This window comes from Panthera onca, chromosome X (genome assembly GCF_046562875.1).
Source record: "Panthera onca isolate mPanOnc1 chromosome X, mPanOnc1 haplotype 2, whole genome shotgun sequence".
Taxonomy (NCBI): Eukaryota; Metazoa; Chordata; class Mammalia; order Carnivora; family Felidae; genus Panthera; species Panthera onca.
The window spans coordinates 121595389-121619797 of NC_138357.1; the positions used below are offsets into that span (position 1 = coordinate 121595389).

At 42.1% G+C, this 24409-nt stretch overlaps 1 protein-coding gene across 5 annotated transcripts in view; it reads left to right on the plus strand.

Annotated features, from left to right (window-relative positions):
- Positions 1–24409, plus strand: part of ARHGAP6 (Rho GTPase activating protein 6) — a 452363-nt gene that overhangs the window by 286785 nt on the left and 141169 nt on the right. Inside the window, exon 1 of one of the 5 annotated variants that reach the window (XM_081792909.1) lies at positions 984–1237. The exons of the other annotated variants lie outside the window; for them this stretch is intronic. The gene's annotated coding sequence lies outside the window, so the exon portion shown is untranslated. Of the gene's footprint in view, positions 1–983; positions 1238–24409 lie in introns of those variants that run through there. 5 annotated transcript variants of the gene reach the window in all.

Below are 24409 nucleotides of genomic sequence, written 5' to 3' on the forward strand. Positions count from 1 at the left end.
TGTCCCATGGCTGGGCATCTCCATGTTTTGGCTGGTTGTCCTACAGTTGTATTTTTGGCCTGGGGAGGGCCAGTTAAGAATGTAGATGAACAAGTACAAATCAATCCCCAGAGCAAGAGAACAACAGTTAAAGGACACAGTTCAAGCCTGGATCATGGTTCATCTTTTCCCCCAAGAAAAGACAAAGACACTTCTGCATAGATGAAAACATATTTGCGTAGAACATTGTATGGTGGGGTGTGTGTGTGTGTGCACGTGCATGTGTGTGATGTGTCTAAAGTGTCCTAGGGGCATCTGGGTGGCTCCGTCGGTTGAACATCCGGCGCAGGTCATGATCTCATGGTTTGTGGGTTCGAACCCCACATCGCGCTCCACACTGACGGCACAGAGTCTGCTTGGGATTCTGTCTTCCTCTCTCTCTGCCCCTCCCCTGCTCAGGCACACGTGCATGCTCTCTCTCTCTCTCTCTCTCTTTTGCTCTCTCTCAAAAATAAATACATAAACTTAGAAGAAATGTATAAGGTGTCCTAATGAGTGTGTACATGTGTACGTGAGTCAGGGGAGAGGTAGGTCTATTACTACATTAATGATGACGGTATTAGTTATTAGTTACCATTAGTTACCATGGTCGTGTGCTGAGTGTTGTACCTGCCGTACGTTTATCTGTGCGACGGTTTATTATAACAATCACCCAAGCATTTCGAGAATGGAAAGGTGAGGATTGATCTGTCAATGTCTAAGGGTCTCCCAACGTGTGGTCCACAACCGTGTTTGTCAGTGAGTTGTTTGGGCCTCGGCAGGAATTTTCCCACAGAAAGGATGTTCTAACTGGCAGGCTCCCAGGACCGCCCACAAATTCATTGAACCATAACAGAGCTGATGAACACTGTCAGGGCTGGAGTTGGCTTCCAAGTGGGAAGTCAGCCTAGTATTAATAGCACAGTCCCAGCTGCACTGTGGGCCCAGCGGACTTCTGATGGACCCGCCTGGGAACCAAGGCACTCTTGGTTTCATTTATGGGAAATGGATTCCTCGGTGAGCATGGCGGGAAGGGACTACTGTGGAGGCACGAGAATCATGGCTTCCCACTTCTCCCACCTGCTCTAACGCTACCAACACCGGTGTCCAACAGGAAGAGACCAAGGGGAATCCTCCTCCCGCCTTCAGACCTGGGGAGAGCCCGCCCTAGTCCTGGTCCGACTCGCTTGGGCTGGCTGTTCCCACGTACAGGATATTTGTAAGTTGGGTGTTTCTAGGTCACCTGTGTTTCATTATGTGACATAGGTATCGATTTTAACACGGTAGCTGTTTATCCCGGCAACGTTAATTTAGAATTTAAGGATGTGTTTTTACTGGAAAAACTTGTATTCGTTTTGACTAACTTCAGCCCCGAGTATGATCTTATGCTTCTTCAGTGGGTTAAAAGTCATTATTTTTCTGCAAATTGAAGGGTGTGCGTGGTTGCAGTAAAACATCCCATTTTCTGGCTATAGGAGGAAACAGGAGAAATGTGCGTGAGATTGGAACATGACTCAAAGGTGTGTGAACTGAATATGATCGAGACAAACCTTAAGGAATTAAAAATCGTGGTTGTACTCAAGGGAGCTCTTTTTCACTAGTGTATTTGGAAATATTTCAGGCCGTTGTTTTTCTTCAGACAAAGGTATTCGAGTTAGAAGATTTTCCTCCCCCTGGAGCTCTTTGACTATATAAATTTTAAAATGGATTTTTAAAGACTAAATGGCAACCGGTAACTTATTTTCTGTTAATCCCAAGTAAATATTTCTGTGCCGTATCCAAGGTGTCTTCTGGGTGCCTAGGACCCAAAGGGAAACTAATGTGTTCGGTAACTTGATTTTCTTCCTTTTTTTCATTATTCACAGATTGTCAGATTCATCCTGTTTGGGCACTATAAATGTGGGAACTTGTAAGCGAATAACAATTTTAAAGCATAAATCAACTGAAATGTGTAGGCAAACTTGGCGGATTCTTAGGAGGTCTCTTGATATATCTGAACCGCACTTCTTTATTCTGGGGTTCCACGATTGTGGGACACAATCATAAATGCAAAAGGAAGGGGGCGCCTGGGTGGCTCAGTCGGTTAAGTGTCTGTCTGACTCTTGGTTTTGGCTCAGGTCACGATCTCACGGTTCGTGGTTTTGGGTCACGATCTCCTGGTTCGTGGTTTCGAGCCCCCCACCAGGCTCTGCGCTGACAGTGTGGAGCCTGCTTGGGATTCTCTCTCCCTCTCTCTCTGGCTCTCCCTCTTTCTCAAAAGAAATAAACTTAAGAAAAATAAGTGCAAAAGGAAGATTTTAGCACCAAAATTACATACATCTTGAAAATATTGGGCCTTTTCAGTACCCCCCCCCCCCGCCCCCGCCAAACGTTGAAAAACTCTCGGGAGTTTGAACTGCTGAGACACGGAACAGAACTCTTCTTCCAGAAGACTTGTTGAGGAAAAATTACATTTTAGGGTTACGAGTATAGAAGTATAACACAAACAATTCACAGTACTTAACAATCCTCTGTAGATAAGTCTAGATTATCTCTACCATATCTCTTTATTTCATCCAGCCCCATAAGTACATATTTGGGGAAGTAAAAGTGGGTGCACAGGATTTTCAGAGTGGCAGATCTATTTGGAATCATTCTAACCTAATCGCTCATCTTGTAGGAAGGGGAAGCGGAGACCAAGGGGTTCAGTGACTGCGGCAAGGCTCCTGCTAGTGAGGGCGGAGCTGGGCGGGTGATGGGAGGTAATGCTGGGGAAGTCATTGGCTGTTGAAAGTTGTCTCCTGAGTTTACTTACACCTCTTCACTTCACCCTCACAACAGCCTTGCAAGGCACTGGGCCATATTCCAGTTTTAGCAAGGAGAAAACCGAAACATGGGGGATTCTCTAACTGCTCAAAGTCAATAGGCAGTAAAAGGCAGAGAAAGGATTCGAATGCACAGCTTCCCAAGGTCTTGTGTCCCCATTGTGTCCTAGTTCCCAGGCCTCCGTATAGCCTAAAATACAGGCAGCATCCATTCTATATACATGTTTACGTATATCAAGAGCATCTGTATTTGAGCAACCACTCTGGTTACTGAATTTGATGGGTAGTAGTCTGGGACATTTGGTCTCCTTACCTTACTTTTTCTGACAAAAAGGATTATCCTTCTCCTACTGGATTTAATAATATTCCAAAATTTGTCTTCAATTACCGCTTCATTTTCTTGTTTGGAAAATGTATACTTTGAAATGTCTAACTCCTCTCTATTTAGATCTAAAGAAGAATGTACTTTTTTCTCTCATTCGGTGATTTGTTCATTGCTCATAATATGGGCATCCTAGGCTTTGGAGGTACAGCTCTGAATAAAATAGGCACACATCTGTGTCTTGGGTGATACTTTCATTCTGTGGTGTCAGGGGATAGCCAGCAAAGAGCAGAAAATAAAGTAAGTGAGATGAGGTCACTGTCCTAGAAACAAAAAATAAAGAAATAAGGTACAATATCAGGGAATGGAGACCCCAGAAAGATGAGGTGAATTCACTCACAGAGAGAGTGAATTTGGGAAGTATTTGTTATCACATTATTGGTTCAGTGAAAAATGCTAGTAAGTGTCTGGTTTTTTTTTTTTTTCCAGAGAATTCCTTTCCAAAACCATGATGCTCCAATCCCCACCAGTGGTCTCTGTCACCATCCTCGTGATACATCTTTCCGTCCCCCCCCCCCCCCCTTGTGGCAATCGTTGTTATCTCTGTAGTACAAAAAAACAGGAATAAAATGAATTTCCCACAAATCTAAGGGCGCTGTGAATAGGGAGCAGGATGAGCATAGTGCCTTCTCTACTTTTCTCAAGCATCTAATTCATATTTACAGGGTAGGAGACTAAGTCTCAAAATGTTGAAGTGACACGCCCAGAATCGAGTGGTGCTCATTATTTCATTTATCTAGCGAGTTCTGGATTGAGTTCTTACAGTGGGCCAGGCTACTGAGATGGACCCAGGAGATTCGACAGGACTCACAGGAGATGGTCTCTGGTCTAGAGGCACATAAAGGGACCTCTGACCCCTACCCGGTGCTCTTTCTCCTATACCATGATGGAGAACTTCTCTGTTTTCCGGGGTCTTAGATGAATGAGAATGGAGTTCCCACTTATCTTTATATTTCCCACTCTGCACTTCAAGTAGATAATAGCCTCATCAGTCTTGAAGGAAGCGGTCAATGGGACACCACTGAGTAGCGATAGCTTCCTCATAATTATATGGAAACATTTTCTTTCTTTCACTATGAAGACAAACTTGATGTTTATGAATCTCTCCCTTGAAGAGAAAGGTCCCCAGATGCTAATCCGTGGAGTGTGCCTACCAGCCATTCTGTCATTTCTCATAGTTCTCCGGGTCCACAGGGATCTCCGAGAGGTTTGCAGCTCAGTGAGTGTGTGGTTATTCCATTATCTAGGGGTGGGGCTCACATTTCCATACGTGGCAGTGGCCGGCTGGTACCCCAAATGCTTGGGTGGAGTGGAGTGGAGGCAATTGCTCTCTTGGCCATTGGGTATGCTAGGGTCGTTTCCCCATCTTTCCCCCATAACAGGAATGCCACGGGCATTTCAGTTCCTGTTCTGTGTTCTCGTCTTCACCTGCTTGATTAGAATGATACTGCTGTGGATAATAAAGACTTTGAATCTATATCAGCTTCCTAAGGAAACACGAACTCGGATCGAACTACAGTGGACGCTCCACCAAAGTTCAAAGGAAATAGGATTCCGGTTGCCTTGGCAACCATAGCTCGGCACTCTCTTTGTTTTATTACTTACTGTTTTCCTATTTTGTGATCATTTTGAGGAGAAACAAAGGAAATCATATCAGTAGGGTCTCATTTTCAATTTATGAGGCTGCTGGGAATGGCACAGCTTTATACAGCTACAAAAGTACCTTCTTTTCTTCAAATTTCTCCAAGCACTGGAAAGTCCAGGCATGTGAAATGAAGTAAAAATGGGCTATTACTTATGTTGAAACATAAATGTCATCTTTACTCTCTATAAAGGTAATTATTTGTAAAGGACTAAAAGAAATCATTTTTATATTTCTCTCTAGCATACAGCTATGACTTCTATATTTCTTCAAAAAGGGAAGGATTCTTGGTCAATGAATTTCCATAGGTACTTTCACATGTAATGCTGTTGTTCAACTACAAACAGCTGTACAATTAAAATAGTTTTACTCTAGGAAAGGGCCAGTTTGAGAGACTGTCACACAGTAACAGTTTAACATGTTAAATTATAGATCGTCAATACATCCTCTGTAGGTTTCCTTTGTAGGCTACCTCAATTATTTATGTATTTTTTAATTTATTTTTCACTTACTCATTTTTGAGAGACAGACAAAGCATGAGTGGGGGAGGGACAGAGGGAGGAGGAGACACAGAATCCGAAGCAGGCTCCAGGCTCTGAGCTGTCAGCACAGAGCCTGACATGGGGCTCGAACCCACGAACCACGAGATCATGACCTGAGCCAGTCGGACGCTTAACCGACTGAGCCACCCAGGCGCCCCTACCTCAATTTTTTAAAAGACAAAAAGTGGTAATTAATATTTCAATTGTTATAATTGGCTTATTGGTGTTAAAAGAAAATATAGAATACATGTATATTATCATTTGACTGCAATACAAAAAGTCATTAAAATTTTTTATTTTGTCGAATCACTTATGATTAAGCTTCTGTGGGAAGATTTTGTATGTTAATACTCTAGGACAGGAGTTCAGAAAGTTTTTTTTGTAAAGAGCAAGATGGTAAATATTTGAGACTTTTGGCAGGGGGACCGTAGGGGTTTTGTTGTAACTACTCACCTCTGATATTGTAGCTGAAAGCGTCCAGAGACGATATGTAAAGGAACAGACCAGGCTGTGTTAAATTATTACTGTATTTACAGAAACAGCAGACTGAATTTGGCCTGCAGGTTGTAGTTTGCCAAATCCCCCACCAGGAGAAAAATTATTCTCTTTACTTATCTGATTACAACCCACACGTGAGTCTAGTGCTTTAAGCAAATTGGTACCTTTATTTTTTTTTATTTTTTTTTAATGTTTATTTTTGAGAGAGAGAGAAAGAGAGAGAGAGAGGGCATGAGCGGAGGTGGGGCAGAGAGAGAGAGAGAGGGAGACACAGAATCCGAAGCAGGCTGCAGGCTCCGAGCTGTCAGCACAGAGCCCAACACGGGGCTCGAGCCCACGAACCGTGAATTCATGACCTGAGCCGAAGTCGGACGTTTAACCCACTGAGCCACCCAAGCACCCCTACAAATTGGTACTTTTACAAGATGTGCCTACAGGGCTGTCCTCATACTCCCTTTTGTGTAAAATGTCACAGTTGCTACCACATTGGTTTCTAGAGATGGAGAGAAGTACAGGAGGGGAGAAGTTTGCTTTGTTTAAAAGCTGGTAGAACGTTTGACGAAAATAAACGAGTAAGATCTCCTTACACACTGGGCAAGCTTAACACTGGTCTTGAATGTCAAAGGCCTAGTGTCCCCTCCCTGCAAAATGCCAGCAATGTACACAGAGCCAGGCACTGTGAGGTGGGACCCCTTTGCCTCCAGCTGGCCTCTCCTTCCCTATGTTATCTTTATTTCTCCTCCAGAGACTTCTCTGGTGCTTTGTCCAAACTGACTTTAACATACTCTTGGTTTCAATCAAATATCTCAAACACTGAGAAGTATAAAAACTAAAAACACATCTGTATATTTGTTGTTCAGATTTGATAACCATTAACATTTCGTATTGCTTGCTTTGGGTATTTTGATCTTTTTTTTTTTTTTTTTTTCAAAAAAGAAATAATACATGTGGATACAACTGAAGCTGATACCACATTTCTAATGTATATGATTCATCTACATGCTAACAATTTTCAAAGGGGCAATTTATTTTCAGATGAATTTGAATCCTTTCCTACTTATTAAAATGAGTTATCGAGAGCCAAGAGGATAGAAATATTAGTGATTCTCTTTTAGATGTGCACATTATTGTTGGTGCATGGTGGGACTAGTTTGATCTGATCTGATATGGTTCTCTGTCCATCCAGAACTAAATGACACTCCTGGTTTACTCTCAAGACAGACTTTGCAGATTCCCCACACCTCTTGCCTATTGTAAATGAGGTGTGCGTTCAAGAGACAGTAAAGATAAATCATCCTGGTTCATAATAGAAGACTGGATACAGCTTTCCATTTCAATGGCCACTTTTTCAAGCGCAGTGTTTTTCTCTGCTGCCCTTAACACACTTAGTGCTTTGAGGAACAAGTGTTTTTACAAACATTCTCCCTTCGATCCTTGGGACATCCTATGTGAGGGTTAGAACAGATAGTATTGCACCCATCTCCCAGGGAAGGAAATTAAGGCACGGTGATGTCAGTACAGTGTTTGTAGGTCTCAGCTGCACCTCAGCAGCACCTAATGAGCTTTGAAAAAGTACCTAGAGATTCCTGAGCCCTACCCAGAGATCTGATACAACCAGGCCGGGATGGACTGTGGCATCAGTATTTTTAATGGATTCCACTGTGCAGCCAAAGTGGAGAGTTCCCAGTGGACCAGTAGAACAGGTCCAAATCATTTAACCCTACGGTTCTCAACTGGGGACTACTTGCCCCTCCCCGGGGACATTTGATAATGGGACATTTTTGATTGCCACAGCTTTGGGGGGCGGGGCGGGGCGACTGGCATCTAGTGGATAGAGAGCAGGGCTACTGCTAAAACATCCTGCAGCCTGCCTCCAACGGAGTACTATCTGGCCCTGAATGCCAATAGCCCTGAGGCTGAGAAACCCCCATTTAACCTGTACGTGCTGGGCTAAAGTGTCTCTGATTCTAAGCCATTGCTCTCTCTTCAGACCCAAGCTGCTAGGTCATTCAAATTAGTCGTCTTCCTATTACTGCTCCAATAGCTTATATTTTAAGTAGGTTGTTCTTGGAAGCTAAAATGTTTATGATGACTTTAGTTTCTCAGGAACTGGGTGATCTTGTGTGAGAACTACACCAGGATCCGCAGAAATCCTTTTGTTAGAATACCAAAAGTAACACAAAACTGACCAATAAAAACCCCTCACAGCATCCAAAAGAAGAGAGGAGCTATTTCCCAATTTAAGTGTATGTATGTTTGATCCTAAATAAGAAATGTGTATTGAAGGAGTGATTATCAGACCTGACCATGGGGTCAATCCCCGGGCGGGGGGGGGGGTAGGTGTGTGAAAACAGACTCCCGGACCCCCACTCCCAGGAGTGGCTGATTCTGTAGATCGGGGGTGGGTTTCAAGCACTTGAATTTCTTTTTTTTTTTTTTTTTTTTTACTTTTTAAAATGTTTTTATTTATTTTTGAGGAAGAGAGGGAGGGAGGGCATGAGTAGGGGAAGGGCAGAGAGAGAGGGAGACACAGAATCGGAAGCAGGCTCCAGGCTCTGAGCTGTCAGAACAGAGCCCAACGCGGGGCTCGAACTCACCAGCTGTGAGATCACAACCTGAGCCGAAGTTGGATGCTTAACTGACTGAGCCACCCGGGCACACCCCCACACTTCTTTTTTTTTAAGGTTTTATTTTTTTATTTGTGGGGGGAAGGGCTGAGAGAGAGGGAGAGAGAATCCCAAGCAGGCTCCACGCTGTCAGCGCAGAGCCCTATGCTGGGCTCTATGCCATGAACTGAGATGGTGATCTGAGCCAAAATCACAAGTTGGATGCTCAACCAACTGAGCCCCCCAGGCGCCCCTGCTCCCACTTCTAAGATCAACAGGAGCTGGCTACAGTGAGCTTCGTGCGAAGAATGTGCATAATGTTACGAACACGCAACCCTCCACCTGATCAGAAATGAAAAGATGCCAGTTCGGTGAGACATTTCACAATGCGTCTGGCTAATGAGAGCATGTTTCCGAAGGTACCTGATACACCTTCTTCAAGTTATAAGTAGATGCTTAGATGAAAACAAAAATGACCTGAACCAATTTTTTCCTTCACTTCGGATTCCTTGACATATGATCATGGAAGGGTGGATAGATAGCTAAAATTTCAGCCAAATGTATTGCCCATCTATAAAATAACACACCTAAAATAATTAGAATATTAGCATGGGTGGCCAAATAATTTTAAAGTGTGGAATTAGAAACCTATTTTGCGTGTTTCAGGAACAAGTCAGTTATTTTCCAGTCCATCGGCCAGTGACACTTTACAGACAGCAGGGATTGAGATGGTGTGTTTTGTGACTTCCTTAAACTCGCCTGAAGTCAGATACTATAGCATATTTTGTAGGTGAAAAATCTAAACCCTAAAGTGGCAGAATTCAAGAGTACCTGTGCCTTATTTTCTACAGCAAGAGCTCAAGGCAACTATAATATCCTCTTATCTTTGCCTCTTACATATTTTCTGAATCCCTTGATAGTGAAGATTTTTTTTTTAATTTCTTTCTAGAACCTGGCACATTTCCTAGTGCATAGCGAGTGATAATTACATGTTCGTTGCATTTACTTAAATGGGTATACAAGAAGTCTGTGCATTTCTGTATTTCATGAATGTCAAATAATATATTTTAGTTCCATTTAAATTTAGGATCCTCACAAAGAGAATCCAGTCCATACTGTCCAAAATGCAAACTTTTCATTGTGAGCAAAGGATTAAGAAAAACAAAGGGAAACTATGGGAGAATTTTCCAAGAAGTAAGCACTCCTTTGCCCTGGTATTGATGATATATATGACAGTCAGCAGTGATAAGACTTCCAAAGGATAACTAGATAACCCTGTATTGTAAAATATAGCATATATGCATATATATGCAATATAGCATATAGCATAATGTTATAGCATAACATTAAAACTACTGAGAGAACACATAAAATCTAAGGATTGAAAAAAACCCCATACCTATTAGCATCATACTGCTGTTGTGTGTTTAAGAGCAAATTGGGAGGTTGCTATGGCATTGACTCATGCGTGCATAGCAACAGAACGAGCTCAGTGATTCAGCTCGATAAAAGAGGAAATTAGCTCACCATTTCCCTTTCCCCAAATCGGAGTCAGATATCCAAATATTTCATTTTGAAATGGTATATCCATCAACATGTTCTAATGGATAAAAGTCAATAGTGGGGGTTGGGGGAATGGTCACAAGATAAAAAACGTATGCCATGTGCTTATTTTAGAGTGTAGAGTTCATGCCTAAAGAATCTATTAATATTGTGAATTCGATAGAATGGAGTTTCTCAGTGGCATATGTTGGGTGAATATACAATGATGAGTAATAATTTGGCAAAAGGCAACAATTTATCAGCCTATATAACTTCATTCTAATGAAAGTTGATCGTGATAATATTTTGAGAAAGAAACGTTGTCCAGCTGTGAAACTATAATTCTCTGTGTGCAACAGCCCTCCAGGGAAGGGATAGATTTTGCCAGCATAATATGTGAAGTTTAGTCATTATCAACTGCACAAAGCAGAGGTCAGCTGTGGGTGTATATGTGGGAGGCACCATTATGAAATCAGTCCACAGCCTCTGCACCGCAGGGGTGAGCCAATACAAACAGAGCCAAGTGTCTCAAATGCTGACATTTTATCACATGATTATTTTAAATATTATTTTACCACTGTCTTTGCTCGTATTGTTTATCCTCCACATCTTTATTTTGTTTCCTTTCTTTGCACTGATAAATGAGAAATGAGGAAGTATGGTTTGAGTCAGTGCTTAACCATGAACACGGGAAGTTAACTGACCCCCCCCCACCCCCGCCTCCCAAAAGAGCTCCAAACTGGTGAAGCTTGGATTCTTAGGTTTGCTCCGAGTTGACTTGGGTTTTGGAAACATCATAATTTTAATCATTTATTTTCCGATTTACATACAGTAAACTTCTTCTTTTGGGGAGTACAGTTCTATGAGTTTTGATAAATACATAAATTTGTATAACTACCACCACAACCAGGATACAGAAGAGTTCTGTCACCCCCACCCCCCTGCAAATTCCTTCATGCTACCTCTTTATCGTCACCCCCTCCCTTACCCCCCAGGTCCTGGCAGCCACTTATCTGTTGAGGCCATTCTATTTTGACCGGTTTTCTCTTCTTCATTCATGCAACAACCATTTATTGAGAGAACGATGTTCTGGACTTTGAGGTGCTAGGGATGAAATGGCAGACAAGACTGACATGGAGCTTTTCGTGCAGACACAAGATGGTAAACGATAGGAAATCTGTAACTCCAAGTTGTGGTAAGGGCTGTGTAGAAAACAGATTTCTGCTATAACAGATATCAGAACACGGAATCTCATTTTAGGTAGAGTGTTAGAGAATGTTGCTCTGAGAAGGTGGCATTTAATCTGGGGACGGAAAGAGAAGAAGAAGCCAGCTGTGTGAAATGGGCAGGGGGTGAAGGCACATGGGACAGTCATTCCAGGCAGAAGAAACAGCTAGGCCTAGCTCAAGTGTATATACTTTATTGCAGCAGGAAGCCACTGGCTTGGGATGCATCTTTATTTAGGGAAGATGTGATAGCTGTTTTGAGTTATGTGTAGACAATTGATTGCTGGGAAGCAGGAATGGATGCAGGCTGGTCATTGGGCCATGGTGATCATCCAGTTGACTGTTGATAGAGGACCGGGTTTGGGGAGCAGCTGTGGAGATGGAGAAAGGATGGGTTCGCAATGTGTTCTAGAGGCAGAGGGCTGCAGGACAGGAGGCTGATATAGGAAAAGAAGGAATCAAATGCAACTCCCAAGTTCTTGCTTGAGCACCTGGGTCAATGACTGTGGGGTGGGAGGAATTAAGTTTAGTTCCTGGACAGTTTTAAGTAGACAGACCCATTAAATAGCCACATGGAGATATGAAGCCCCCGAATGGAGATATGACTTTAGAATTCCGAGGAGAGCTAGAAGCTGGAGAGAGAAATGTATGCCATCGTGTAACTATTAATTATTTGTCATATCATTAATATATAATGAAATATATTTTATATATTATTAACATACTTTTGCTATAGTAATGTAATTTCAATCCATAGCATATATATTGATTTATTCACTGATACTTCTTGAGGGCTCACAATGAGTAAGGTTTAGATGCAGAAAGGGAAATATGATGATAAAGAGAAACCTACATGATCCGAGGCAGGCTGGCAGGAGAGATAGGACTTTTTAAAGAGTCACACATATATGTGTAAAATTTGAGTGACATTAAATTCCACTAAGGCAAGCATTCTGTGAGGGGGGACAGTAGAGAGATTTGATTTAGTTTGGGTGGCACTAGGAAAGGCAAGGTTTAGGAAAACCTTCCCCAGCACTGCAGGATGGGGAAGAGGGGAGAGTATTGGGTCAAAGAAAGAGCATGGATGAAAGATCATGTGACAGAAGACCAGAGATTTTGGTTCTCAGATGTCAGATCTACTGGGATTCCAATTTAGAAGTCCAGGAATGCAGCCCAGATTTTCACAAGCACCTCAGGCAATTCATTTCTTCAACAAATATTCATTGACCACCAAGGTATGCCTGGGACTCTTTCAGGTTCTGGGAATTCAGCAGTTAATGTCAAAAAGTTGCATTCCCTGATGGAACTTATTTCTGGTGAGTCTAAATCTGGAGGTTTGTAGATCCTGAGCACATTCTTGAGAAGGTTTGACTTGAGGCATTAGCCTAGAACAGAGCCATGAGACATGCCATCATTTAGAGCTTGAAAAAGGGAAGGGCAGCAGCAAAGAGGCTAGATCAAGTGGCTAGTGAAGGCAGAAGTGAGGAAAGTGATGTCTTTGCCAAAGCTAGGGGGGAAACAGATGCAAGATGACGGTCAGCTCAGTCTAATTCTGCTGAGGCATCAGGTAGAGTGGAGGCAGAACAGTCCCCCTGAATGTTGCAACATGGTGATCTCGACCAAACCAGTTTTATCTGAATAGTGGCAGTAGAAAACAGACTGAGTCTGATTAATGAGTGACCGAGAAGCGAAACATGGTAAAGTGAGTAGATATTGGCAATTAGAAAGCAAAAAATGACTGATGAATCTGGAGAAATTTGCCTTCAGCTTGGGGCTTCATTACTGTCCTGCGGGAGAGACTTGTGGCAGTGATGAGGTTAATCATCTTCTCTTAGCCTAATTTGCCCATCTTATAGGAGGAAAGCCCAAGATTGAGATTAGTGAGGATGAACTGGGGTAATCTGTGCACGCAGTGAGTACTCACTAAAAGTAACAGCTCCTGGGGCGCCTGGGTGGCTCAGTCGGTTGAGCATCTGACTTCGGCTCAGGTCATGATCTCGCAGTCCGTGAGTTCGAGCCCCGCGTCAGGCTCTGTGCTGACAGCTCAGAGCCTGGAGCCTGCTTCAAATTCTGTGTCTCCCTCTCTCTCTGCCCCTCTCCCACTCATGCTCTGTCTCTCTCTCTGTATCAAAAATAAATAAAAACACTTAAAGAATTTTTTAAAAAGTAACGACTCGCATTGGTAGAGTGTTATCTATTACACTTTACACATGATATAAACTTCTCATTAAGTAACTTATTAAATATCAAGTGAAAGCAAGAGTAAGATCAGAATTATTAATTGATTGTCAAGGGAGGAATTAGGGAAGGTCAAGCAACTTGCACTGCTAGTAAGCTGTGGCCCCTGGATGTGGAATTCACGTCTTTTGACTCGGTTCTGTGCTGTGTTTGCTTCATTTGGTGTTATAATTTTATTCCTCTACAGATATGTAATCTGTTCATGTAGAGACCGAGTATTCGTCCACTTTTGATCCGCCCCCCCCACCCCCCTCACTTCATTGAGCCCAGCGTCTGGCACAGGCAGAGTTCTCCATCATGAGTGGACCCTTGGTTCCACCTTCTTGAGCTGCTTTTATTTCTGATGCTTCCGTTGGTATTCAGGAGAAATGCTTTTGATCCCAGACACCCGAGCTAATTCGGGTACACGTATCCACAGTGGAGAAGATGGTTACAATAAACAGAGTAAGGGCGGAGAAAGTACTTGAACATGATGGTAGAAATGGAAAATGTACCAATGATCGTTGGGTATCCTTCATACACATATACATATGGTGCCTAAGGACGGTGGGCTCCCGGAGTCTTGTGGAAAGCTTGGATGCTGTCTGTCATGTCTTGAAAGACAAAGAGATTCACTCCCAGATTCCTTCCCAAATCTCTTTGGTTGGGTCACTTGAAACTGCCATTTTTATAGGTCCCCAAATGGTGACATCCTGGCCATTTCATTCGGTTCAGCCAAAAAGTGTGATCCCAACACCGTAAGTGAAGAGGTATGGATAGCGGGAGACCTTCTTGTTGGTTTAAAGCTTCATGCGTTGGTAGAAGTCCGGAAGGATATGTTAAGGCCTCTCAATTTTGTGAGCCAGACCAAAGGCATTCTCATTCCCAAGTCTATTTGAAGGGTATCTTGGATGAGAGACTGCGGCATCATCTATTTATTACCTTCCATGCTTGGTGATTATTTGAAAGGAAAGGAAAAGACCTTTAAATCTGGAGTGATTGTCTAGACAGTCCTAAAATAGCTGCTCCCAGGTGCAAAGGAAGCAGTAAAATGCAGACAAAGCATGAGGGTCCTTTGCCAAAAATACAGTGTGTTTGAACTTTCATTGGCTCCCTGTAAATTCCAAAGTAGAAAATGGCCAGAAGACTAAATCGCAATAATCATGATCATTAGTTACTTTAACTTACCACCACTTACTTCACAGCGAGGTGTTCTTTGCAAGCTAAATTAAATTAAATATTTTTAAGATGATTATTTGGATAATTCAGAGCTAAAATAGTCCCAGCTAAAATATTTAGCTGAGTGAAACACCTGTGCAAGCTTTAATTTAAAATATACAGAAAATCGACTTCATTTTTACTTCACTGTGGGGGTATTGTCATAAAAAAAACAAGGTAGTTTATGTAATTCCCCACAAAGTCATATTGCATTGAATAGCGTGAGTGCAGCGAATAAAATTGCATTGAATCAAAAAGCATTTCTGGTTAAACTGTGGTATAGTCATACCATAGAATACAATTTGATCATAAAAAGGAATGAACTATTGATACACTCAACAATTTGGATGGATCTCAAGGGCATTATGCTGAGTGAATAAAGCTGGTCAAAAAAGGCTACATGCTGTATGATTCCATTTATATAACATTCTCGAAATGACAAAATTATAGAAACGGAAAACAGATTAGTGGTTGCCAGATTTAAGAAGGTATTAGGTTGAGAGGGAGGTGAGAGTAGCTCTAAAGGGGTAGCATGAGGGATCCTTGCAACAATGGAATGTTCTATGTCTTGACTGTTGGGGTAGTCACGTAAATCTACACATGACAAAATTGCCTGGAATTAGACACGCACACACATTCACACACCCAAATGAGTGCACGTAAAACTGGTGAAATCGGAATAATGTCTTTGGATGGTATCAATGTCCGTTTCCTGGCTGTGACATTGTACTACAGTTATGCAAGAAGTTCCCCTGGGGGAAGCTGGGGGAAGGGTACAGGAGAGCTCTCTGTATTATTTCTTACAGCTGAATGTGAATCTGTAATCATCTCAAAATAAAAAGTTCAATTTAAAAAATGCATTTTCTCAAAATTGTTGAAATCGCTCCTTACATATTCACACCACTAGATATCAGATGGGGGGGTCCTCTGATATCACCAGCAAGCCACACCACACGTATGTCAGGGGGTGGGGTTTCTGCTCTGTGGACGAGGGAATGCATGTACCCTTTGGAACATTTTAGTTTGCCTTGTGTTTGTTTGCATCATTAGCATTTGCAAAGGAAGGTGAGTACATGTGTACATCTCTTGAGATTCACCAGCTCTTAAATGCAGGAGTAAACCGGATGCCATGGGGAGACTCTGTCATGGGAAATAAACAAAACAACTGGAGAGTCTGAGTTTTTTCCGACAAGGCATATTTCTAAGAGGAGTTTGTTAATGAGGATAGCAGTAGCAGAAAGGGTCACGGAGCGTGCACAATGGGTCTAGTTCTTGTGAGAATGCAAAATCTGTTAAAGGAGCTGAAATGAGTGGATTAGAATGAGAAGGAAACATATCATTTGGAAATGTACTTAGGTACTTGGCTCTCATTGATTTAGCGATATGCTCGGTTTTGTTTGTTGTTCTACCTAACTTCACAGTCTCAACGTAAGCCACAGCCATACCTGGCTATGGTTTCTTGGTAATCAGTTGCATTTGCCCAGGGAAGTCCAATCGACAAATAGTTATCACTTACCTTACCCGTGACAACCTTGGACGAGGTGGCATGTCGGGTTTAGACCAGAAGTGCTTCTCTGTGATGGCCCCAGACCTTCAAACGTATAAAGTAGAAGAATAACACATAGTAAATCAATTACAGATCTACAGCATGTGAATTCACATGGAGAGTTTGGTTAGTGGGCCTGACTAAATACCTTTACTTTGCAGCTCAAAGAGCCTTGTATTCATTCTGCCTGTCTTAATCACAGTTTTGTCATTGAGACCATAAGCAGTTAGCTCATTTCTCCTATTTTATTTAACAGACTCTTTCTTCTAAAATGCTGGTCATGTGCCAGGAGCTATTCTAAGAGCTTCAGAAATATTAGTTCATTTTTAATACTCAAAGCAAACCTAGCTTATTTGCACTTTGAAAATGAGGAAGCGAGGCACAGAAAGGCTAAGTAAGTTGCCCACCATCACCCAGCTAGTCAAGTATGATTTCCTTTGAGATTCACCTCTAGGCACCAGTCTCTATGGTCGAGCCATTAACCTCTGTTCGGCTAGAGTCCTAGGCAGGCATGATTGCTGAAGCCAACTGAAAAATCAGAGGAGGTACTTACATCTGATATGCTGTATCTATTCATGCCTTCATTCCATCCTTCATCAAATGTTTTTTAAATGCCAACCGTATTCGAAAGATTATGGTGGACAGGGCAGACAAAATATGATCTTGGTTCTCACAGAATGTACATACTGTGTGGGAGATGAGACTTGTACTCAAGTTCTTTTGGATGAACGGCCTTTGGGGGCAAGCGTTCTGACAGTGGCCCAGATCAAATGTCTAGTGGGGAGCAGATAAAGCAAAGATTGTCTCCAGCTGGGGAAGGAAGGGAGCATCCCTGAAGTTGGCCTGGAAGAGACGGTATTTGAGCAGATCTCCAAAAGAGGCAGAGTGTTGATATGTGGGAGGGAATTTCAGCGAGCTGGTCTACCAGGGACACATTCCTGAAAGGGAGTGTAAGCTCCAGGATTGGAGACTCTGGTAGTGGCTTGGAGGGGAGGATGGGGAAGTCTAAGGAAAATGGGGACTACACCGAGGGATAGGTTGAGGCCAGGATGCTGGGACCAGCCCGTGTGGGCCGTCCAAAGCGCTGAGGGGTTGCCGGTTGTCCTTGTACATTTTGGGGAGCTACTGAAAGTGTATGAGCAGTGGAGTGACACCAGTAGGCTCCAGCTCGCAGTGAACAAGAGGGATTAGGAAAGGGGAGACCATCCTGTCAAATGAGTCCATGCAGAAGCTTATGAGGGGTTCATCAAAAAGTAAACATAGAATCACCATATGACCCAGCAATCCAGTTCCTAGGTGTGTGCTTTAAAGAAGCAATTCCACTCCTAGGTATATGTTTCAAAAGAATTGAAAACAGGTATTTAAAAAGTATGCACGCACACACGCGCACACACACACACACACACACACACACACTTGTACATGAGTGTTCATTGCAGCTCTATTCACAACAGCCAGAAAAGTGAAAACAACCCAAATATCCGTTAACAGATGGATGGGTAAACAAAACATGGTCTGTCTTTACAATGGGTTATTTGTCAGTAGAAAGGAACAAAGCACTGGGGTGCCTGAGTGGCTCAGTCGGTTAAGCGTCCAACTTCGGCTCAGGTTGTGATCTCACAGTTTGTGAGTTCGAGCCCCACATCGGGCTCTGTGCTGATAGCTCAAAGCCTGGTGCGAGCCTGCTATGGATTCTGTGCCTCCCTCTCTCTCTGCCCCTCCCTGGCTCGTGCTTTGTCTCTCTCTGTCTCTCAAAAATAAACGTTAAAGAAAATTTTTTTTAATTTAAAAAAAGGAACGAAGCACTGGTTCATGCCACAACATGGGTGAAACCCCAGAACATTAGGTCACATAATGTCTGGTTCCATTTGTAGGGAAGATCCAGAATAGGCAAATCCAGAGAAACAAACAAACAAAAAATACATTCGTGGTTTTCGGGGGCTGGAGGGAGGGGGAATGGGGAGACACTACTTAAAGGGTACTGGCTTTCCTCTAGGGTTGGTAAAACTGTTTTGGAAGTAGACAGAGGTGGTGGTTACACAACACCGTGAATGTCCTGAGTGCCACTGGACAATACACTTTAAAGTGACTAATTTTACATTCTATGAATTTCACCTCAACAAGAAGAAACAAAACAACACAAGAAAGCCAAGGTGGGCCTGGGCCAGGGCAAGCATGTGGGAATGGAGGGGAATTAGGGAGAGGTCTGAGAAGTCACTCAGGAGAACTGGCCAGTTTCGTGGAGGTAACAGGGGCGAGATCCTGAAGTTTCCAGCCTGAGGGCCCAGATGAGTAGTGCCACCATGTGCCAAGTGACTCCGATGACTAACCGAGTGACTCTTCATTTGTCTCTGCCGCTTACCAGCTCTGGGTCCGTGGGCAAGTTCGTGCACCTGTCTGCCTGGGCAACGGAAACAGAGGTGTTGTTGTGATGGCTAAATGAGGAACGCATCTGGAGCATAGCAGCTCAGTGCCTGGCACACAGGAGACCCTCAGTTAATACTTGTGAGATGTCTGAAGGGTCACGTTTCTGTGTTTTCCACCAGAAGATCATTCTGTTCAGAGATGCCAAGAGCATAGTCGCTGTGCTTTCTGGAATTCTAAGACCCATGCGTACCTCATTAACCCTTGAGAAATTTGGTGGGTCCCCTTAGGATTCTGAAGCAGCGTGGTGGAGTCCTGTGGACACTCTGAACCGTGCTCGTAGCAGTAGCTGACCCAGAGCCAGTGCTCAGTAATAGTTAGCTTTTGTTGTCGTCATTGCCGTGGCGGCGGTGGTGACAGTTGCAAAATGATGGCCCGAGTCTGCTTGTGACTGTTCTTGAACACAGATCCAACTCTCAAACAATTTGTCTTGGGAGGAGATGGGACAGATGACAGGAATAAGGGTTAGGTAGTTGGGCTATTTAATCATGAAGTTATCAATTCATTAAAACGACCGTTAATTTCAGTGCGGTGAGGGGGCAAATGGCTTCAGTTTTCCAATTCGCCGTCCTTCCTAGCTAAACAAACAGCTGCTGATGGTAAGAATGTTAGATTATTGAATACTCAAACCAGATTCGTGAAATGTTGCAAAATGACCACTCCAATGTCGATCCATAAAAGCTTTACCATTATGGACAAAATGAATGAATCACTCCCCTGACATCGGTTCCAGGAACTTCCCATAATGATCTCATAACCCTGGTGTCAGCATTGCCCGGTGTTATCAGCCTTCGTGAAGTTAAGTCCATTACTGAAGTACGGAACCTGTCCCTGCGTAGGTGCATTGGGATTAGTTGAATTACAAAAAGCTAGAGGTGCCATTTAGAGGAAAAGCCCGTTTCTAACACTTGCCTGTTTTAATGAGTCACCTTAATGCCTCTATGATTACTGAGTTGGTTGTCTTTCACAGAATTAGCTGTTCTCTAGCCTTGGGAGAATTTGATTAGAACATTCAGTTATTTGATCTGAAAAACAGTCTCGCTGTAGGTTAATATTCTTTGGATTGAATGCATTGAAAATGGGATTAAAATTAGAATTGTTGTACTCCAAAGCCTCAGGTGCCTTTTGGCAACCTCAGATAACTCTGCATTTGGAGACTAGGTTTTGTTAAAAAGATTGTGTACTCCCCCCACTCCATCCGATCCAGTCTTCATGCTGGTCCACTAAGTCATTGGGATGTGTTCCTGTAAAATAGCTATACCGACACACAGAATAATAAGGCTCTGATGTTCGGGGATAAATGTGCAAGGTTTGGAAATGATTTGGGGCACTCTTTTATTCTTCCTTCAGGAAAATGAGGACATTCCCACTAATCTAATCAAAAAACAACAGCATTTACAAAAGAAAAGTGATTTTCTTGTAATGTAAGGGATCCACTATAAACTATCACTGATTGTTGTTTGAATGGGTGCCACATTGATGCATGTCCAGAGAAGCTGGCCAAGTGCTGACTAAATCAGCAAGGGCTGTGTCGATGCTTTCGGCCATCCCTGTAAAGTGCTTTTCTAACGGAGCAGATCGACCAAAGATTTGGGGTAACTTCTGCAGTTGCAAAGCCTGTTGTAAAAGAAGACCCAGTCTTTGTATTTTGATAAACACATCCTATTTCCCTCTCTAGCACAAGATTACACTCAAAAGCAAGTTGTGTTTGACTCAAAATGCTTCGGTACCATTGTGAAGTTAGGCTCAGATTCAACTATTCATATCTTTTTATCCCAGTACCCACTTTCCTGGCACCTAGTGGGACTGGTAAGTAGTCACTAAATGAACCTACAGTATCTGTTTTGGTGGAGTGATGTTCCTTGCTTTTGGTATCCAAGTGCCTCTATACTCATCAATAGTGGCCCTCTGGATTATGGTACTCACTTGCTGTGCCCTTCTCTGAGGTGTTTACCATTTCAAAATTATTTGGTACCGTGCGAAACATCCGGGAACGTCAGCTCTCTCCCAACCTTTAAAGGGTTGCTCTCAGTTTGGCCTTAAAACAAAAGAAGCTCATTACAGTCACGAACCCTATAGAGACACGACACAGTGATATATTTTGCCTTGGAGTATTTGAAATTCAAGAGGAACTTTTGTTTTTCCTTTCAAGTCTTTGCAGTGGAATGTGTGAACAAGATCTTGTTTCTTTCTTTGGAGGAGTGAATGCCAGCCCCTCAGCTTCTCACTCCTTACCCATTCAGAAACTTGAGACCTGTTTCCTGAGATGTTGATGACCCGTAATCTAAAGAATACTGTAGACACTCAAGGAAAGTAAACACACAGGAAACATTTTTTCCCTTCCCAGCATGAAGTTTTCTATTTTTCTTTCCTTTGGGTAGGGTATAACATGAGTAATTTACACAGCACTAGTCTCTAATGTAAAATTATAAAGTAATTTATATTTAGGAGCATTTTCTTATTGCATATTTATTGTGTAAGCAAAAGATTATTTGTGTCAAGCCTATCCTGTGATTAGATCACAGGGTCTACCATGGCATTATTTATTGAATTAATTAAAAAATGACTTGATTTGGAAAAGATAGCATGACCCACTGAGGAGAAATTGTTGTCAAAGTTTCACAAGTCTTTATTTAGTTCATGATGAGGCATTTGCAGCTGTAAGCAATCATCTTACTCTGCCATCACTTCAGTTTCGTGGAAAATGAAGATGTTTACTTAGGGCTGTTAAAAGTTTGATTTTAATAGCATCTCCTGAGCAGCACAGGATATCACTTATGGCTGACATCAGGGGGTAAAAAGGACAGTTATTCAAACTCGTTACTTACGCGTTAGCTGTATGGATTTTTACGATGTGTTTTTCTTAGCACGTCAAGTGAGTCCTGCTTTACAGGGAAGGCATTGCTTTGACTCAGTATCCAAGTGCATACTTGTGGCTCATGTAAGATGTTTTCGATTAGAGGACAACAGTGCAAGGACTGCCCACTCGAGGCCGCTTCGACTGTCCCCTCAGTCTTCCATTTTGTTTCCTGCTCCATAAAATGCCAACAATAGCAAGAAGGGATAGTTAAAATTCCACCTGCCGTGCAAGAAGAAAAATCTCTTCGGTAAGGTATCACATGCTCTCCAAAGAGGGATTCTCATCACAGTATCTTCAGTTAGGTGTTTCTTGCTTTGTTGCACAGGTAAAACCAGGGTTTCTCAACCTCAGCATTATTGATGGACATTTGGGACCAATCTTTATTTTTTTTTTTACTGAAATACAGTTGACATACAATGTTATATTTATTTCAGGTGTATGACATAGTGATCCACAATTGTATACACAATGCTCACCACTTATGAAGGGCTGTCCTATGCTTTATAGGGTGTTAAACAGCATCCCTGGTCTCTACCTACTAGATGCCAGTAGTGTCCCCTCTCCTTTGTGACATCCATAAGTGTCTCCAGATGTTTCCAAATGTCCTGTGAGGTGCAAAGGCACCGAAGCTGAGAACCACTAATCTAGCAAGAGAAATATAGCTATTTGTTTTTTGAGGGAGAGAGAGAGAGCAAGGGGAGTAGAGGGGCAGAGAGAGAGAGAGAGAGAGAGAATCTTAAGCAGGCTCTGTGCTGAATGCGGAGCCCGATGCGAGGCTTGATCCCATGATGCTGGGATCCTGACCTGAGCTGAAATCGAGTCAGGCAGACACTCAACTGACTGAGCCACCCTAGCGCCCCTAGCTTTTTTTTTTTTTTTTTTAAAAAAAGAACTTTGATCTAGGATGCTTTCCTCTTTCTTTTATTTTTCTTTATTTTTTATTTTTTTTAACGTTTATTTATTTTTGAGACAGAGAGAGACACAGCATGAACGGGGGAGGGGCAGAGAGAAAGGGAGACACAGAATCGGAAGCAGGCTCCAGTCTCTGAGCTATCAGCACAGAGCCCGGCGCGGGGCCTGAACTCACGGACCGGGAGATCGTGACCTGAGCTGAAGTCGGGCGCTTAACCGACTGAGCCACCCAGGCGCCCCGATGCTTTCCTCTTTCAAGTGAGGTTTCATTCAGATCATTATCATTTCAACAATGAATGTCAAATAGTTACAGAAGCCAAAATTTAGGTTTGAGATGTTTATTTGTGTGGGAATGTGAATAACATAGTGACAGTATTTTCTGGACAAATAATTTATATGTACAGACGAACCAAGATTTCTTTCTGACTTGTGTGTTTAATTATGTGAAATGTCTTTTAGTGATATGATAATATGATTATATTTAGGGGCGAATGAATCATGTTCATGAGAAAATTATAAAAAGAAATGAGGAAGAAAGGAGCACTTTAGAAAAATATTATAGCTTTCATATTTTCCCCTTTATTAGTGAAGGAGGCATTTTGTCACCACTTGACTTGCTCAAAAAACAAAGCACATAGATACAAAAAGAATGCTTATCCGTAACTATTAAAATTAATTTGATTACTTTTTATTGAGCTATAATTGACATAAAACATATTAATTTCAAGTGTACAATGTGATGACCTGATATTTGTATACACTAAAAAATGATCACTACAATAAATCTAGTTAACATCCATCACCATACGTATGTCAATTATAGCTCAATAAAAATTATTCTTCAAAATGCACAGCATTTCTTGTCAACTTTGAGTAATTCCTCTTCATTGCCAGTGAATGGATTCTAATTTTAATAGTTATTGTTAAGCATTTTGATCTCCAGATTTATTATCATTAAACAATGTCATCACATAATTTTAAATAAACCTAGCCAAGGATGTTTGCCTATTTTCTTTATCTGGAATATTAATTTCCCAGGTTAAAAAACTGTAAGTAGAGTCAACAGCCTTTGGCTTGAACACACTTTCTCTTTGTTCATTTTACTAGCGAGTTCTGCTAAAACAAATTTTAAGGGCAAAAATCTCACTTAAGTGGTTATTGTAATTGGGGATGTCCGTAATAATCTCACCAGGGAGGTTTTTTTCCCCTAGCTGATTACTGAGTAATTGATACGAACTATTAATATTTGCCTAAGATACATCTGATAACTAATTGTTTTCCTTCATGTAAAGTGTACCAATAAGCAACACAGTTCCCATACACTTTCCAATGCTAACACAATCTGTGCTTCTGTTCTGAAGAGAGCATTATGCAAAACAGTGTTACCGTTGTGATTTAAGCCCCAAATCACAAATTCTGGATGAGGATCCTTGGGGATTTTCATAAAATTATCAAAAGCATTTTAGTGCATTTCTTTAAATGTTTCTTCCTAAGACGCAGTCATTCCAGATTTGTCAATCTGTTGTGATTAAATATGAAAATTTGTGTACCACACGGGTAAAATTCACAAAATGAGTTCTGCATGAATATAAAATTTTGGAGAGTTTTATAATATTTAAGACATCAGTTGATCAACAACTTTATTTAAACGTGTGCTCTCAGTGCTTTTCACTGGGGGAATTTGGCCCCCCAGGACACGTGCCAATGTCCGGAGACACTTTTTTGTCACAATTGAGAGGGGATGGTTTGCTACTGGCATCTAGAGGGTGAAGACCAGGATGCTGCTAAACATCCTTAATGCACAGGACAGTCTGCTACAACAAAGAATGACCTGGCCTCAAATGTCAAGAATACCAAGGTTGAGACACGCTGTACTATAGATGATTCATGAAAATATTTTTCTTCATTTTCCAACAACTTCTTGAGATGTTCCTCAGACCTGGGACATTTTGCAACTTTAAAGCTGGCCTCA